Source organism: Ovis aries, chromosome 21 (assembly GCF_016772045.2).
Source record: "Ovis aries strain OAR_USU_Benz2616 breed Rambouillet chromosome 21, ARS-UI_Ramb_v3.0, whole genome shotgun sequence".
Classification (NCBI taxonomy): domain Eukaryota; kingdom Metazoa; phylum Chordata; class Mammalia; order Artiodactyla; family Bovidae; genus Ovis; species Ovis aries.
The window spans coordinates 17851494-17870038 of record NC_056074.1 but is presented as its reverse complement, the minus strand read 5'-3'; the positions used below and the strand labels follow the sequence as shown (position 1 = coordinate 17870038).

At 36.9% G+C, this 18545-nt stretch overlaps 1 protein-coding gene and 1 non-coding gene across 4 annotated transcripts in view; both read left to right on the top strand.

Moving 5' to 3' along the window:
* LUZP2 (leucine zipper protein 2) overlaps positions 1 to 18545 on the top strand; it is a 517618-nt gene that overhangs the window by 288270 nt on the left and 210803 nt on the right. The window lies entirely within an intron of this gene.
* On the top strand, positions 5864 to 6007 carry LOC114110195 (small nucleolar RNA SNORD15). Its single transcript, XR_003586521.1, has one exon. It is a non-coding gene; the product is annotated as a small nucleolar RNA SNORD15 (small nucleolar RNA).

The window sequence follows — 18545 nt, the reverse complement described above, 5'->3', positions numbered from 1 at the left end:
TTTTCAGGTTTTGGTGATGTATTATATTCTGGGAAAATTGTGTTAAACATTCTTGATGTGTTAATTTAACTGGCTGTTACAATAATATTGTGGGTATCATGCCATTATTATTATAATGATGATAATGATTATATTATTCTTTAATAAATGAAGCTTAGCATATGGTCCAGGGTAACACAGCTAAAGAAAGAGACGCTCTGGGACAACTCCATATTTCTTCCCAAATAATATTGAAATAATGCTACGTTGGATATTTATATATATAATACTAGACTATTTTTACCTGAGTCCTGGGATATACACACAATTTTCTTAACTCTGTTATTTTTTCAAATGTAAGAAAGGGTGTGATCTAATGAAAAGAGCTTAGGAAAAATACCCAGTTCTGCCATTTACTAATTGTCCTAAGTTTGGAAAATGATTTAATTCTGTGAGCCTGTTTGCTCATCTGCAAAATGGGTTTTAGTAATATTTACCCCAAATTGTTTCTGAAAGTGCTAAATTAAATAATGTATACAAGTGTCTAGCAGTGTCTAAATAAGTGTCATTATAGTTGGATATATAAAAAAGGTTTTCCTACAGGTATTCAAGGTGAATTGGAAGAATTTATGAGGAATGAATATTTCTTAACCATTTGACACTTGAAACCATCAAGAGGTGGGATTAAAAAAAGGGTTGGAAAAAAAATAGTGAGATATGGAAGCACACACAAGGCAGGTGCCAGAGAAGAGACAAAGAAGTAGGGCCACCATGGCAAAGTGAGGAGGCCTCCTCACTACACAGGCTCTTCAGATAAAGCCTAAATTTCTAGTCAGTCCCCCAAAGATAGGAAAGTTATAGGAAGCACCTCCTGACTTTATACTCTTTCCTTTGTCAACGTCTCTTGGTTTTATTATCAGAAAAAAATTAGTTTAACAAATAGTTTATATTAAGTGACCCAAAAGATCATGCATGGTGATAAAAGGGACTGGAAGTTTATAGTCTGAAGATGTCAGAAATAATCTCTGAATGTTATTTTAAATCTTTGAAAATTAGAACCAAAGTAGTCTTGGAAATTTTCTAACCCACCATTTTCCAAACTGTGTGTTTTATTTTGTAATTTTCCCTGAAACAGACTCTGAGACAAAAATACAAAACTAAGCATTTAATGTGGGAAGTGGAAGAAACGGTGGTAAGGGGTCAAGAAGTAAAACAAAGAAGGGAGGATAGACAGTTAAGATGTGTGGAGTTTAATCATCCTAGGCAATGGCACCCCACTCCAGTCCTCTTGCCTGGGTGGAGGAGCCTGGTGGGCTGCAGTCCATGGGGTCGGGAAGAGTCGGACACAACTGAGCGACTTCACTTTCACTTTTCACTTTCACGCATTGGAGAAGGAAATGGCAACCCACTCCAGTGTTCTTGCCTGGAGAATCCCAGGGACGGGGGAGCCTGGTGGGCTGCCGTCTATGGAGTCGCACAGGGTCGGACACGACTGAAGCGACTTAGCAGCAGCAGAGGAACTTTTGGTTGATGTTGTAAAACTTCTCTTGGATATTGGTTGAGGCTGGTTCCAGAGATTTCAGTTCCATGATATTCATGTCTTGCAACATAAGTAAGAAAACGGTATTCTGGCAGAAAGCCCCATAGCAAAGAAATATAGTTAATAGGATTCAGATGGTTAATAGACTTCCATGGAAACACCTGGATGAGAAGACTTGGATAGGCTAACATTATGATCTGTAAACATGAGTTACATAGATGTTAGTTTATAAAGAATATTTAATGGTCAAAAACTTTTTGGGAAGAATCTGGGTTGTGCTCCAAGACTTGTCCTATCATCTGTGATTGTGTAGCTTCAGCATAGGAAAATTCAGTGATATGATGGAACTGGCTTTTATCAGTTGGTAAGAGCTGATTGTTAAATATTCTTTGAGTCAGTTACTAAACTGTTGATGGCTTGAAACTGGATATTGTGGGAATATTGACACCACAAAAAAATTGGCACATGTCATAAATCAACCTTCAGCCACACCCAGAACTTGTTTGTCAACACATCACCAAAATTATGCCAGTTTTCTCAAACTATTTAGACCATCAGTTCTTAAATTAATGGAACATTGTGTGGGATCATTGTATTGTGTGGAATTCACTGTCCAAATCCAACTGTTCCTTTTTACAAATGAAGAATATGTTCATAGTGATTTATTCATTAAAATAAAAATTTTCATTGTACATAAAAAAGATGAATCATTGTGGACACAAAGTATGTGGTCAGCAGATATTTGACAATGTCCTATTGACAATGTCCTTACACTTAAAAATTCAATTTAAATTAGCAGGTAGTTTTTATTTCTTTAGATATGTTTTCTGAAATGAGACTGTAGAATATAGAAGAAGTCGCCCCAGACAAACTATTAAACAGGCTTAGTCCTTTCCTCAGAAGGGTCTCTAGTAAGATTAGCTTCTTATACAGTCATCTGTGGAATCAAAAATTAATTTTTTCAAGGCTAGGTGTTGACTTAACAGAAAAAAAAAACTATAGAAGTTGAACAGAGATATTTCATTAATAATTTTATTAAACATAGTAGAATGTAAAAAGAGTGACTTACATAGTCCAAAAGGAAAAGAGAGGTGATCTGGACACCACACACCTAGTCACTCCTTGGTTATAGCCCTTTTGGGGTAGACGGAGCCTGGTAGTTATAGTGTTTACCGTGAAAAATGGAGCTGAGGTCAGAAGGGAAATAAAAGCATTCTCATTAAATAGAATACAAATCAGTCCTTGTTTTGAAGTGTGACTTTACAGGAAGCTTACATTTTACAGTGTCAGCTTGGCAGAGTAGTTGTGAAACAGAACTTAAGACACTAGCAATAGAAATGAAAGCTAAAATGTCTGTTTTGAAGTTCTTAGCTTATTAAGCACTTTCACATATATAATCACCACCAATTGTAAATTGAGAAGTTAACTATGGAAAGAGATGATATAGGCACCCATGCCAAGTCCTGAAACCCAACTAGTTCAAGTAATTAAGGTAAGGGGGCGGTTGCACAGTGTAAATTCTAATACTGTTTAGTGCATGCCTCTGTGAAGGTCACTAACATGTTATCTTGTATTTATTAAGCTTCTGAGTAGATTTGCAGTGTACTCAGTTCTAAAGGTTGGCAAATTCCAATACTCACATAACCTTTCCTGTAGATATTATCTGATAAAATAAGGCTTAGAAAATTTAATTCTTCCTCTGCCAATCTGTGGAATGGAAGAAACAAAGTTTCAAACCTAACTTCGAACTCCAAAAGTCTTTGCATACCAGACTAAAAAAAAATCTAATACCTTGATTTAATTAAAGTTTTTATCTAGAATTACTCTATTGTATACATTGTAGGAATAAACCTATCTGTAATGTAAAATTTAACTGTGTTTTCTATATAGATGTCCTCTGCCACTCAACAGGAAGTTGAATATCTACAATATTTAATCCATAATATATTGTCACATGTAACAAATCTTGAGTATTAGCTCTAAAATTAAGAAAGTCCGTGTGTGTGTTTCAGTTATGGTAACAGCTGTAATATGTCATGCTCTATATTTGAGTCCCTATATTTGAAAAACATGCTGAGAAATATCTACACAAAAAGAGATAGCTTTACATGGGATCCTTCTTCCTATTAAAAAAAATAAGCATCTTCACAATCAAAATTTGGAAAAAATTCATATAAGTTGAAAAATATGAGAGTACAGAACCAGGTCTGTATAGAAATTTCCATCAATAAAATTAAAGAAACAAAATGAACCCTGACATACTGAGTTATAGAAATGACCACTGAAGAAACCGCCTATGGGCTCAAGAACTAAAAGATGACTGTACAAAGTAATTTAGAATTGCTCTGGCTTAAATTAAAGATGAGAAATTGTTCTAATGATGTCCAGTCCTTTTATTTTGGCAACTCGGTAAAATTGGTCCTTTGGAAAGACGAAATACAAATCCTTAATATGTTACCTGGTCATTAGCAAGTTTGCAAATTGAGAAAGGACAGCATGGTTTAGCTGGAAAAACAAGTTTGATATGAAAGAGAGCTATCTGTGTTTCCATGTGAGCGCTGTTATTTATTAAATGTGTTATGTTAAAGTGGTTTCAAATCATTTTTTAACAAAATGTGGAGTAAAACCAAACCAATGTATGAATACACTTAAAAATGTGAATTCTCTTGGAATATTTTACAAATCTCTGGTGCTGCTGCTGCTGCTGCTAAGTCACTTAGTCGTGTCCAACTCTGTGCAACCCCATAGATGGCAGCCCACCAGGCTCCCCCATCCCTGGGATTCTCCAGGCAAGAACACTGGAGTGGGTTGCTAGTTCCTTCTCCAATACAAATCTCAGACTCATTCAAACATGGAGTCAGAAGGGGATAATCTTAACTTACAGAATTACTAAGGAAGCAAACTCACAGTTGGTTGACATGTCACACAGGTGATCATTGAGTTGATTTTCTTTTCTAACTGTGCACTCTTTAAGCATCTCACCTGAACCCACCACCTTAAATTCCAAGGACACATTTTCTTCCTTCACCATTTTCCATTAATTTGTGAATATTTTAAGTATTTGGAAGAAATAGACTACATAAGACTAAGACAGTCCATTTTTAACATAGCTAGGAAATGAACGCAGGGAGGAACATGTGAGAATTAACGTTCTTAAAACAAATGTTTTAAATAATGTTTTCTTTACTTTCCTCTGTGAGAAGGGAAAAAAAAAGAGACTTTTAAAATTTTCCTCATGTGTGTCTTTGTCTATGTGTATGTGTACACGTGAGTTTGTCACTGTGAAGCAATGGGATTTGCTTAGGTGGTCTCTATATAAAAATGAATTATAATAATACAAGAGTGTAAATAAGAACTTGATTCACTATTTTTAAATATTAAATTTTTCTTTTAATATTTTTGCCATGAGTAAAAGCAGCTATTAAATGCTGCAAAAGCACAGAGGAGTTCACACAACTGCTTTTCCTTACTAAAGTACTGAGTGCCAGGATTCTTTTGGTTTTTGTTTCATTGCTAAGTTGAGTCACTTTTATGACCCCATGAACTTTAGCCCACCAGACCCCTCTGTCCATGGGATTTCCCAAGCAAGAATAAAGGAATGGGTTGCCATTTCCTTCTGCCGGGGGATCTTCCTGGCCCAGGGATTGAACCTGTGTCTCCTGTATTGGCAGGCAGTTTCTTTACTGCTGAGCCACCAGGGAAGGAACTATTTATAACTGCAGAGGTACAGTTAAGTTTACAAGTAGTGGTGCCCTGGGTCATTGACAGTCTTAATTTTTTGTTCATTTGTTTTGCTTATTATGAAGTTACTGGTATCCATTTGGTTTGTAGATTTCAGAATTCATACCTCTGTTTGTAAACCTCAGGAAGTCAAAGGAGAAAAATCAATCATCACACATATATACACATAACACAGCTCAATTTTATTTATAGGTTTATCTAAATCAGGTTTATCTAAATTTCTCACCCGAGTTGTAGTTGGCATATCTGTAGAGCCATATAAAATTTCCAGTCTTGTAAAATATTTTAAAAAGCACTTTAAAATCCATAATGTTCAACCAAAGAGCTAAAATAGACACCATTGTTCTAAATGTACATGAAGGTATTAACCATTCTTTTCTGGATAGCATTCCATAAAACCTAGTCAACATGCTTTGAAAAATTTTAAGCTATTTCATTTAATCATAAAACTGGTGCTCCTTTATTTTATTCAATAAATATTATTCAATGTCTATCATGTGCCAGAATTAGGAAATACTATTTAACAAAATAGCCAATATACCTGCTCTCATTTTAGTGGATTGAAGAGGAGAGTGAAAAAGTTGGCTTAAATCTCAACATTCGCTTCCATGATGATACGATGACGAGTCAGAAAAGGCACGTTCTGCTCTCGGTCCTTGTCGGTGCCACGTTCTGTGGCGCTGTGCATGGGTTCCTTTTGCAAAGTGTCCTGTTCATTGATTGATTAGAGGCATTTGTCTGAGAAGGGGCCAGACACAGGATGCTTGAGTAACCTGTTCTTCTCTTCCTTCTGCTCTGTTCTGTTGTGTAGTGGGGGGTCAGTGGAACTATAGGTAGGTCTTAACTGTGGCATCTTCTAGGTGTGCTGGGCATCAAGGTAAAGATCATGCTGCCTTGGGACCCAACTGGTAAGATTGGCCCTAAGAAGCCTCTGCCTGATCATGTGAGCATTGTGGAACCCAAAGATGAAATACTGCCCACCACTCCCATCTCTGAACAGAAGGGTGGGAAGCCAGAGCCGCCTGCCATGCCCCAGCCGGTACCCACAGCATAATAGGTCTCCTTGGCCGCTGGATCTGGAATCTGAATGTTGCTCTGCAAAGACCTTTAATAAAATCTTTTTAAAAGAAAAAAAAAAATCTCAACATTCGGAAAACTAAGATCATGGCATCCAGTCCCATCACTTCATCTTAAATAGAAGGGGAAACAGTGGGAACAGTGGCTGACTTTATTTTTCTGGGCTCCAAAATCAATGCAGATGGTGATTGCAGCCATGAAATTAAAAGACATTTACTCCTTGGAAGGAAAGTTATGACCAACCTAGATAGCATATTAAAAAGCAGAGACATCACTTTGTCAACAAAGGTCCATCTGGCCAAGGCTATGGTTTTTCCAGTAGTCATGTATGGATGTGAGAGTTGGACTGTGAAGAAAGCAGAGGGCAGAAGAATTGATGCTTTTGAACTGTGGTGTTGGAGAAGACTCTTGAGAGTCCTTTGGAATGCAAGGAGATCCAACTAGTCCATCCTAAAGGAGATTAGTCCTGGGTGTTCATTGGAGGGACTGATGTTGAAGCTGAAATTCTAATACTTTGGCCACCTGATGGGAAGAACTGACTCATTGGAAAAGACCCTGATGCTGGTAAAGATTGAGGGCAGGAGGAGAAGGGAACAACAGAGGATGAGATGGTTGGATGGCATCACTGACTCAATGGACATGGGTTTGGGTGGGCTCTGGGTATTGGTGATGGACAGGGAGGCCTGGTGTGCTGCGAATCATGGAGTCACAAAGAGCTGGACACGATTGAGTGACTGAACTGAAATGAACTGTGGTAAAAAATTATAAAATAAAAAGTAGTAAGGGCAAGAATAAAGCAGGGATAAGATTGTGAGAGAGTGGGATTGCAATTAAAAGTGATGACCTTGGAAAGTCTCAAGGAAAATATCTAAGGGAAGTGAAGGGCATACCACGTGAATGTCTGTAGAAAAACAGTAGCCATTACACTCTGCAGGTCAGTGTAGGAGGCCACGGGTTGCCCCAGCACATACTTGGTGGCCCTGATTTGCCACTCAACTGGATGCTATGGGTCCCACAGCTCCTACTGAGTCCCGAACCAGGATCTCCATGGCAGACAATTCCAGCTTCTGATGATCTCATTCATTGTTGAAGTCAGAGACAGTGAGAAATAAACAAGGGTCTCCATTTGTCCACATGTGTTCCAGTTGTTTTTTGTAGGTCTTGGTTTGTTCTTGAGAGTTCTACTCTTCCTTGCACACCTTCTTTCTCTTCTTGCATTTTCACTGAGTGCCAGCCCTTGGTATCCTTCGAGAATTATAGGCTCACCATCAGATTCAGAGGTGGTAGCCTTCCAAAGAATTCCTTCCACTCCATGTTTCTAAAGGTTTAATGCCTAAACTCTCATCTGTGTTCCATATCAATAGTACTGGTTTTCCTTCTTTGAATGCTAATTAAGACTCTAATCAACTTTTTGTACATAATAGGCCTCTCAGCTGTAGCATATCCACCACTCACTTCCTGATTCCTGCTAGAACAGACTTGTTTCCTTCACAGTCTTACCCAACAGTTAATGTCAGCTTAATCCCTCTGTTGTTGATCCAAAAATCACAGAGGCATCTTTGATGTTTCTCTTTTGTATATACCCCATAGTATGTTATTCTGGAAACCTATTTGGTCTACCTTTACAATATATTCAGTATGCAGCCTTTTGTTTTCCCCTGTATGGCACTCCACTGTGGCCCAAGCCACCATTATATCCTTCTAGGATTAGGGAAAATCATTGACAGGGAGTGAGTGTAGATAAAAAAGATCAGCCATCCAAGAGATACTTCAAGCTTTTAAGGTCTGGCAATGCATCAATTTGCCAAGGAAACTGAGAAAGAAGAGCCAGAACGATAGGAAGAAATTCAAATGAGTATGAGAACCTGAAAAACCACACAAAACCAATCAACAGAGAAAAAGGTGATTTGAGGAAAAGAAAGCTATCTATCATTTGCCATCATATCTATCATTTATTTCTCCCCAGGACTTATGAATTACTTCATTAGGAAAGCGGGCTACAGTGTTTCATCAGAGTTGCTTATCAACCTATACTAATGTATGGCAGACCTGCCCTTATACCTTTATTTAGTGTTAGAAACTTATTGGAAACTTTTATTGGAATGGATTATAAGATGTTTGATGTAAAAATCAAGTATTATATAGTGAACACTTCTCTCTACATTTCTTGGCTATTTTGCTGATGTTCATTATCACCTTGAACTTATTTATTGAGTCCACAGGTCAGTGGCAAAGCTTGCTAAGAATTAAGAAAAAAAAAAATGCCTGTCTTGAAAAAAGCCATATTCAGTTTCTCTTCTGCTCCTGAGCTTGTTGTGTTTTGATAAAGACAGACTCCAACAGCTCAAGCCATATGAAATATCAGTTGCCATTTGCCAGTTGCTCTTACACATAATGAGCTGATTCCAGAGAGTGAGCTATTATTTCCAGCTCCCCAGATGAGTCACTTAACCTCTCTTTACCCTTTAAAAATAGGAATACATTTTTCCTTGGCAGATCTCATGAGGCTAAGGTAAATATTGGTGATATAACAGTTGGAAGGTCACTTGAATGTCACACAAGAAAAGGTAAAATTAAATTCTTCCTGTGAATTTTCATGGATTAGAGATGAAGGTAATCTTTTTCAGACTGCTAATAGAATGAATGAATTAATTTTTGCCCAAGCAAAGGAATAAGGGTTGGGGTATGCATTCTCAGAGAAATATCTTCTGAATAGGTGATGCTTTCATTAAGCTCATGCATATCTTAAAGAGGTACATGAAGTTGCTATATACCACAGGGATGGTACTCTGTGGTAACCTAGAGGGATAGGATGTGGGGAGGGAAGGGAAGCTCAAGAGAGAGGTGATATATGTATAATTACGGCTGATTTGAGTTGTTGCATGGCAGAAACCAGCACAACATTGTAAAGCTGTTTTCTTCCAATTTAAAAAAAAAAAAAAAAAAAGAAAGATTACATGAAATTCTGAATTGCGGTAAACCCAAAGACCTAGATTTAGGAAAACAGCTGTCGTCCTTTTGTTGTGATTTGTCATACAAATTGGGCTTCTCTGATAGCTCAGTTGGTAAAGAATCTGCCTGCAATGCAGAAGACCCCGGTTCACGATTCCTGGGTCAGGAAGATCTGTTGGAGAAGGGATAGGCTACCCACTCCAGGTTCTTGGGCTTCCCTTGTGGCTCAGCTGGTAAAGAATCTGCCTGCAATTCTGGAGACCTGGGTTCAATCCCTGGGTTGGGAAGATCCCCTGGAGAAGGGAAAGGTTTATACCATGCTACCCAGGAAATATGCCTAGGAGTCATTCTAGTCTCTCTCTTCTCCCCTCACCACTTTCAGTCCCTCTCCAAACCTTAACTACCCTTTCTCCTCTGCATCTTGCTCACCTGTTGCCGCAACGATGCTGTCTTATTTAAGACTGACTAGTCTTTCACTTTGGCTAATGTGTTCATCTCCCATACGATCTCCTGGCCTATAGTCTTACATGTCTTTATTCCATCCTCAATACACATGGCACAGGCAGCCTTCCTTGCCTGGTTCCTATTTCTTTTACCCAGTCCTATGCCTGTCACTCCAGAAACAGAGCTTTTGCTCCAAGCATGCTGAATTACTCAGTGCTATTTCACTTGTCTGACTGTTGAATAGTTGTTAACCGAGACACTTCTTTCTTCAGTACCAAAGTATAGTAGACAGAAGCAAAGGTTTTGGCTTGTATTCAAATCCATCTTCCTACTATGTGACCTGTGGCAGAGTTCTGAACTTTTCTGTGGCTTTACAGTATATCTGTCACCTATAAAGTTGAGATAATAATGGCACCTACCCCAGTGGTTGTCGTGAGGATTAGGTGAGATAATCTTTGTAAAGCACTTCAGTGTTCAGCACATAGGAAGCAATTGGTAACGCTATTGTTATTATATTTTGCCAAATTCCAGTTTATACATCATGTGAATCAAAATTTGCTTATTTCTTTTCTGTGAAACATTTCAAACATCTGTATTCCCCTAACTTCAGGAGAAAAAATTACTCTCTCTTTCCCCGTAATCTACACTGTAGCTAATACTAATGATTGAAATTGTTTGTTTATGTATCTGCCAATTCATTGGATGGTGTAAGCATTTATTTATTCAACCTTGTTTCTTGGTCTGGATCTTCATGTATAAGAGGTAATTCATAGACATAAATTGAAAGAAGGAATGACATGTAAAATCAAGTGATTTCTGTCATAAAAAGCCCAGAGAGAGGAGAGGAATCTCTTCTTTATGTCTGGAGAATATGTATGTAGTCCTCATACATACATACATACATATGTGAAAAAATGGGCTTCTTTCTCATGCATATGGATGTTCCCTTTTCTTGTATTAATTTTTCTGATATTATTTTTCAGATAATTTTTCAAAAACAATTAATGTTTCTGATATCAATTTTCCCTTGAGAACAACTCTTTGCCTTTTAGTTTATCTTTGGAGAAACTCCTCCCCTTCTTTCAACTTAATTCTTCATTAACCCACAGAGCTAAAATGGTTTGTTCAGCTCATAACCCCATGTAGCTTATGGTAACTGCAGCTTAGCATGCTCAAGAAGAAAGACTTAGATTCTAGTATATTGGGAATTTCTCAGTATTATTCAGGAATCAATATGAGAGCAAAATCAATCATTATTTTTAAGCTGCATTTCTTGAACTATATTGATTTCTTAGCTTGAGAGTAGGGGACAGAATCTGTTATTTAAACATGCAGTTTTAAAATGGAAAATGTATTCAAGTCCCTATAATTAGACCCCTCACACAGTTTTTTGCAAATGACATATCAATGGGTCTATAACATTAAACTTCTGTAATTTAATTACAAAATGCTGTTATCGCAAACTTAAATATAAGAATTTTAAATCAATCACTCATCTATTTTTAATTCATACACTCAGGATTGTTTTTACTATTTCTAAAAATATTTTCTATATTGACTTTGATGCATCTGAAAGCAATTACAAAAATATATCTGAGATGATAACCAAAAGTTTTAATCAAGAGTTTAGCTTTAGGCATTTTGAAGAATAGTAAATTAGATTTCCTAACACATTAAGGCTTGCCTTTAGTGAGGAGTTTGAAAAAGCCATCAGTAATCAGTTTATTTGATTCAGTAATATAACTGTATAAATAAGAGTTGAGGATAGAGTGTATCTAGAAGATTCTTGCTTCTCTCTGATCATCGTTTAGCAGCTTAAAACAGCAACATTTCTGTTAATAAAGACAGAAGAGTTTGTTTCCACCTACCAAACCTCTCAGCCTCTACTTAGCTCAGTGAACTATCCTCCTAGAGGTTTTACATAGGTCTTCAGTATGCATTTTCAAGTGCATTATGCTCTGTGTATTATTAAAATAGCTTGTCAAAAATGTCCTTTATAAAAACATGGTAGTGTTCTCAGTAGTGTTCTCAGTTTCCATCCCAGATGGAACAATTAGAGCCACAGGATAAAATCCAGATTTACTTAAAATTTTAATAGCTAAGTGCAGTATAATGGATTAAGTGCCAAGTGGGAATGCTGAGGCCTCTACTGAGGGGTGAGATTAGTTGGTGCATCTCTCTCCTCTTCTTTTTTTATTTCTAATAAATACATCATGACTTCTATGAGCCCAAAACTTCCATTTACAAATAGGGTGACTGGAACATGTAAGCTCTAACATATTTTATTTTTTCAACTTTAACATTTTTTATCCCTCTGTTATTGACATCAATGAGGTAAAAATTAAGTTTCCAGCATGAATGGTGGGATTAATGGAAGTGAGTGTTTTCAATCTGCTTAGAGCTTGATAAAGAAGATTTAAAACATATAGTCATGGTAAATAAGGACAGAGTTCGTAAAATTTAGTGGCACTTATTTTTATTTTTTTATGCCAGAAAAGTACTTTGATCTCATTAATAATACCAGCAGGTTTATTAGTGTTAATCTGGGCTGTTAATATGGACTTCTCTGGTGGCTCACAGTAAAGAATCCACCTGCAATGTAGGAGACCTGGGTTTGATCCCTGGGTCAGGAACTTTCCCTGGAGAAAGGAATGGCTATCCACTGCAATATTCTTGCCTAGAGGATCCCATGGACAGAGAATCCTGGGCTACAGTCCATGGGGCCACAGAGATACAACTGAGTGACTAAGTATGCACACAGCATGCTATTAATATATCCCCACAATATATGACAATACAACAAAAATCTTGTCCCAACCAAAGACTGATTAAAAAAAAAAAATTGATGCTGTGAAATCAAACATTTCGATTCAGAGTTTACTTCATCATTCAGTAATTTGGTAAGCACTGTGTTAAGTTCTTTACAAACAATTATCTCCCTTAGTTCTCATGACAACCACAGTAATAAGTACCCTCACTATTTTAACTTTTCAGGGCAAGGGGTAACAAAAGGACATGTAACTGATATAGTTTCTGAGTAAAGTTTGCTTTACTGCCATAGCAGTATCTTTTTTAGCACTTTATAACAATTATATTAATGTTTCAGCTAAAACTAAGAAAGAAAGAACTGATTTTTTAATATCCTAGCATATGCTTTAAGACATAATCTCTGCCCTCAGGGATTACATTTAAAAAAAGAAGTTCTTAGCAAATTACTTGAGTACTCTACAGCACAGTAGTTATGTGCTATGAGGTCAGATCTTTGGATTCAGATTTTATGTTCGGTATATTGGTAAGTAATGATACTCCCCTGATGACCATTTTCATTATCTGACTTATATTTTAATTATACATATTTTGTTGTAAGCAATAAACATTACAGTAATAATAATAAACTTAAAAGATTTATCAAAGTGTACTGAGAGAAATATATTTAAAATTGTAAATCAAATTCTAACTATGCCACTTATACCTTTATAACTAGATATATATATAAGAAGGCATATAATGTCCCTAATGTGCAAGTGAGGAACAGCCTGAGAGAGATTAAGTAGAGCAATAAAAATTATAGATGAATACATACAGAGTTGAAATCTGAAATCCAAATTTCAAAAGACCTTTTGGTCTTCAGAGCCCCCATGCTTTTCAATTAAAATACAGACATGGAGCACACAAGATTTTGAGGAACAAAGTTGATTCTCCAAAATCACTGAGGATGCTGTGAGATTCCGTCTTGCTGGAGAAATCCATGAACTGAGGGATGAATACCTTTTCAAGTCTACAGCACAGCATCCAGGCCTCTGTCCTCAGCACAAAGAATATGTGACAGTTTTATCCAACCACAGAGTGGAAAAAAAAAAAAAAATCCTTGTTCAAGAAACAGAATTAGCAAATGCATCACAATTTCTTGTACTACTTGTTTTCCTCTTCCAAGTAGAGGCCTGTCATACACTGTGTGATATTTTTATGTTATGGACACATCTCCCAAGTCATTTTTCCAAATGTTTAGATAATATGATTTATTAAGAGGTTTTTCTGGTCCCTCCTGGCAGATTACACATGCTTACTGCATTAGTGCTTTAGAAAAATGTCAGGCATGGGCCGCATTATATTTAAATAAAGATATGAAGGCCGTAGGCTAGAAAATTCCCCGAGGACCTTGAGTGGCAGCAACTTAGCTCCTTAAAACAACTTTCGCTCCATTCCTTTAAATAGATTGTCAAAACAGAGTTAGCTGTCAGTGGCAAAAATTTCAAAAACCTTTGCAGACAGATGACAAGATGCATGTGTCTTGCAGGCAGATGATGATCAGGTTCTTTGTGTCAAGAAGGCAGACAACAAAAGTGACTGCATCTTCAGGAAAATTCAGATAGAACAGTTATTTTTTTGCCTTTGTGAGAGTGATTAAGCTTATTTTACCAAGTTGAAAAATACTAGATACACTTTATTTACATGATGTATGAGCTATGAAGGAAGCCCTTTATTTCTATCCCATAGCCAAAAAATGGGATTTTTGTAATTGGCATAGCACTGGGAGTTCATATGTCACATATATTTCTGGCTTTCATAACCACTATCCAATGCACAATCATTATAGAATTCTTCTCTCAACTAATTTGCATTAAAATATTTTTATATGTAAGAGATAAAACCTGAGACTTTAAGCATTCCGTTTGTTAAAAAATGTGACAGGTTTGCAGAAATTATGTGGAAAATTTAGGAAAAGTTTTACTTTATCATTTATTTGTTTATTCAACAAATATTTACTGTGAGCTGACCACATATCATGATATAAGTTAGGCAAAAAACATTCCTTCTGTTTATCCGTATAGCTTCAGCTTAAACATAACTCTCACAGAAAACCTTCTTTGGCCCCGTACTTGGTCTGACAACTGAAATATATTCTCATAAGCCCTTAATACTCAATCATACATTTTGTTGTTATTGCGACATAATGTCCCTCTTTCCCAGTTGTCGGTAATCTTGCAGCAATCAGGAGCCATAGTGGCTCTGTTAATTACCTTAACTCCAGTTCTCATACAGGAGTTCTGTATTTTTTAAATATGTTAAAAAGGCATGCATGCAAATAATGAAAATGTGGAATAATATTAAATGTCATGCCATTTTGTTTAGAAGTACAATCGACATACAGGGCAGGAGAAGCCTGGGTGTCTGAGAACATCAAAAGTCGTGGGAGAGGTAACTCAGATAAGATTTGTTAATTTCTGAGAAGGAAAGGTGAGGTAGATGTAACAGGAAGTGAAAGAAAAGAGTCTGCCAGCACAGCATATTTGGAAAACTATGAGTGGAGCAGAGAGAGTGAGGTGTAGAATACCAGGAAATGATTCCAGATTCCAGGCAAGTTATAGGAAGCAGCTTTTGAAGGGCTCTTGATTCCATCTAAGGGATTTCCAGTGTTTTATATATTTAAAGTCTATATATGTGTGTATATATAGTCTTTATATATATATATGTATATGTAAAACGCTGGTTGGAAATCCCTTATAACCTCAAAAAAGTAAGTGAGAAAATGGTAGGATTCAATTTTTGTGTGAATAAAAAACACTCCTAAGAAATAACTACTTCTGGTCTCAAATATCCAAACACTTTTCACCTGGAATACAGATGAAAAGTATTAGTTTAGTTACTTGTATATCTTTATTGACATCTATGCCCAGAAACTCTTATGCATTTATAATAATGTCTGATGTTTCAAACTTTTCTGATTTTTTTTGTATTTTATCTAGAGTGCTTTGTTAATTGATCATCATGTGTTGCTTTTCACATTTTACAGACCATAACACAATTACAGTATATAGTGTGATTCTCTCTGTTAATCAAATTCATATCACCTGCCTGGAAGCGTCTTTCCTTTCACACAGTCAGGAGAGATATTTTTGTTTTTTTTTCTCACAATGACTTCTGAGGGAATAGTTACTTTTTAGTAAGCAACAGTATACATCAGAAAATTAAGTACAGTTGCTTAACACTGAGATGCTTCTACAGTAGTAATTTTGTCACAAAGTGGCTCTTTTTGTTCCTCTGAAACAGAATAAATTATCAGCAGAAGACATTAAGTATAAAAATGAGAGTGATAATTCCACCTTAATTTAGGTGTTAAATTAAAATTATTCATACATTTATTGACTGGACAGGAAAGCTTTATGAAGAAGTCATGGCAATTGAGAGTAGGAATGGAACTAATTCACTCATTTGACATTTACTGAGTATTTGATATACACAAGAGAAATACCAGTTTTGTACCCTCAAGGAGCCTTCAGCCTAGTAAGACAGAGAGGAGAAACCTTTGAACTAAAGTGTGGAAATTATAATAAATGAATACACACACAGTAGGAAGAGAATACTTGGCCTGTGGACTTTAGAGAAAATTTCATCAGGGAGGTGGCATCAGCTTTGTCCTGGGCATGCATGTTACAATAACCTACAGGTAATATCCCAATATTACAAGAGTATTGAGTAGAGTTCCTCGTGCTATACAGTAGGACCTTGTTGATTATTTTATATATACTAGTGAGTATATGTTAATCTGAAACTCGTATTTATCCCTCTCCCTGCTTTTCCACCATTTGCTATGTCTGTGTGTATGTTTCTGTTTTGTATTAGGTTCATTTGTATCATTGTTTTAAATTCTTCCTGTTAAGTGATATCATGTGATATTCGTCTTTGACCTACTTCACTTAGGATGATCATTAAATCCATCTACGTTGCTGCAGATGGCATTATTTCCCTCTTCCATGGCTGAGTAGCATATCAGTGTGTGTGTGTACCACTTCTTCTTTATCCAGTCCTCTGTCTGTGTACATTTATGTTGCTTCCATATCCTGGCTATTGTGAATAGTGCTACAGTGAACATTGAGGTGCATGTATCTTTATGAATTACAATTTTCTTGGGACACATACCCAGGAGTAAGATTGCTACATCATATGGTTGCTCCGCTTTTTGAGTAACCCCCATATGGTTTTACATAGTGGCTGTACCAATTCACATTCCCACCAATGGATTCCCTTTACTCCACACCCTCTCCAGCATTTATTTTTCGTAGATTTTTTAATGATGGCCATTCTAACAGGATTTGAAATAGCTGAACTGGAATTCCATCACCTCCACTAGCTTTGTTCGTAGTGACGCTTTCGAAGGCCCACTTGACTTCACATTCCGGGATGTCTGGCTCTAGGTGAGTGATCATACCATCATGATTATCTTGGTTCTGAAGAACTTTTTTGTACAGTTCTTCTGTGTATTCTTGCCACCTCTTGTTAATATATTCTGCTTCTGTTAGGTCCATACCATTTTTGTCCTTTATCGAGCCCATCTTTGCATGAAATGTTCCCTTGGCATCTCTAATTTTCTTGACGAGATCTCTAGTTTTTCCCATTCTGTTGTTTACCTCTATTTCCATCCATTGATCACTGAGGAAGGCTTTCTTATCTCTCCTTGGTATTCTTTTGAACTCTGCATTCAGATGCTTATATCTTTCCTTCTCCTTTGCTTTTTGCATCTCTTCCTTTCATAGCTATTTGTAAGGCCTCCCCAAACAGCCATTTTGCTTTTTTGCATTTATTTTCCATGGGAATGGTCTTGATCCCTGTCTCCTGTACAATGTCACGAACCTCATTCCATAGTTCATCAGGCACTCTATCTATCAGATCTAGTCCCTTAAATCTATTTCTCACTTCCACTGTATAATCATAAGGGATTTGATTTAGGTCATACCTGAATGGTCTAGTGGTTTTCCCTACTTTCTTCAATTTCAGTCTGAATTTGGCAATAAGGAGTTCATGATCTGAGCCACAGTCAGCTCCCAGTCTTGTTTTTGTTGACTGTATAGAGCTTCTCCATCTTTGGCTGCAAAGAATATAATCAATCTGATTTCGGTGTTGACCATCTGGTGATGTCCATGTGTAGAGTCTTCTCTTGTGTTGTTGGAAGAGGGTGTTTGCTATGACCAGTGCATTCTCTTGGCAAAACTCTATTAGCCTTTGCCCTGCTTCATTCCATATTCCAAGGCCAAATTTGCCTGTTACTCCAGGTGTTTCTTGACTTCCTACTTTTGCATTCCAGTCCCCTGTAATGAAAAGAACATCTTTTTGGGTGTTAGTTCTAAAAGGTCTTATAGGTTTTCATAGAACCGTTCAATTTCAGCTTCTTCAGTGTTACTGGTTGGGGCATACACTTGGATAACTGTGATACTGAATGGTTGGCCTAGGAAATGAACAGAGATCATTCTGTCATTTTTGAGATTGCATCCAAGTACTGCATTTTGGACTCTTTTGTTGACTGTGATGGCTACTCCATTTCTTCTAAGGGACTCCTGCCACAGTAGTAAATATAATGGTCATCTGAGTTAAATTCACCCATTCCAGTCCATTTTAGTTTGCTGAGTCCTAGAATGTCAATGTTCACTCTTGCCATCTCCTGTTTGACCCCTTCCAATTTGCCTTGATTCATAGACCTGACATTCCAGGTTCCTATGCAATATTGCTCTTTACAGCAGCAGACCTTGCTTCTACCATCAGTCACATCCACAACTGGGTATTGGTTTTGCTTTGACTCCATCCCTTCTTTCTTTCTGGAGTTATTTCTCCACTAATCTCCAGTAGCATATTGGGCACCTACTGACCTGGGGAGTTCCTCTTTCAGTATCCTATCATTTTGCTTTTTCATACTGTTCATGGGGTTCTCAAGGCAAGAATATTGAAGTAGTTTAGCATTCCTTTCTCCAGTGGACCACATTCTGTCAGACCTCTCCACCATGACCAGCAAATTTGAAAAACTCAAACCCACCAGCAA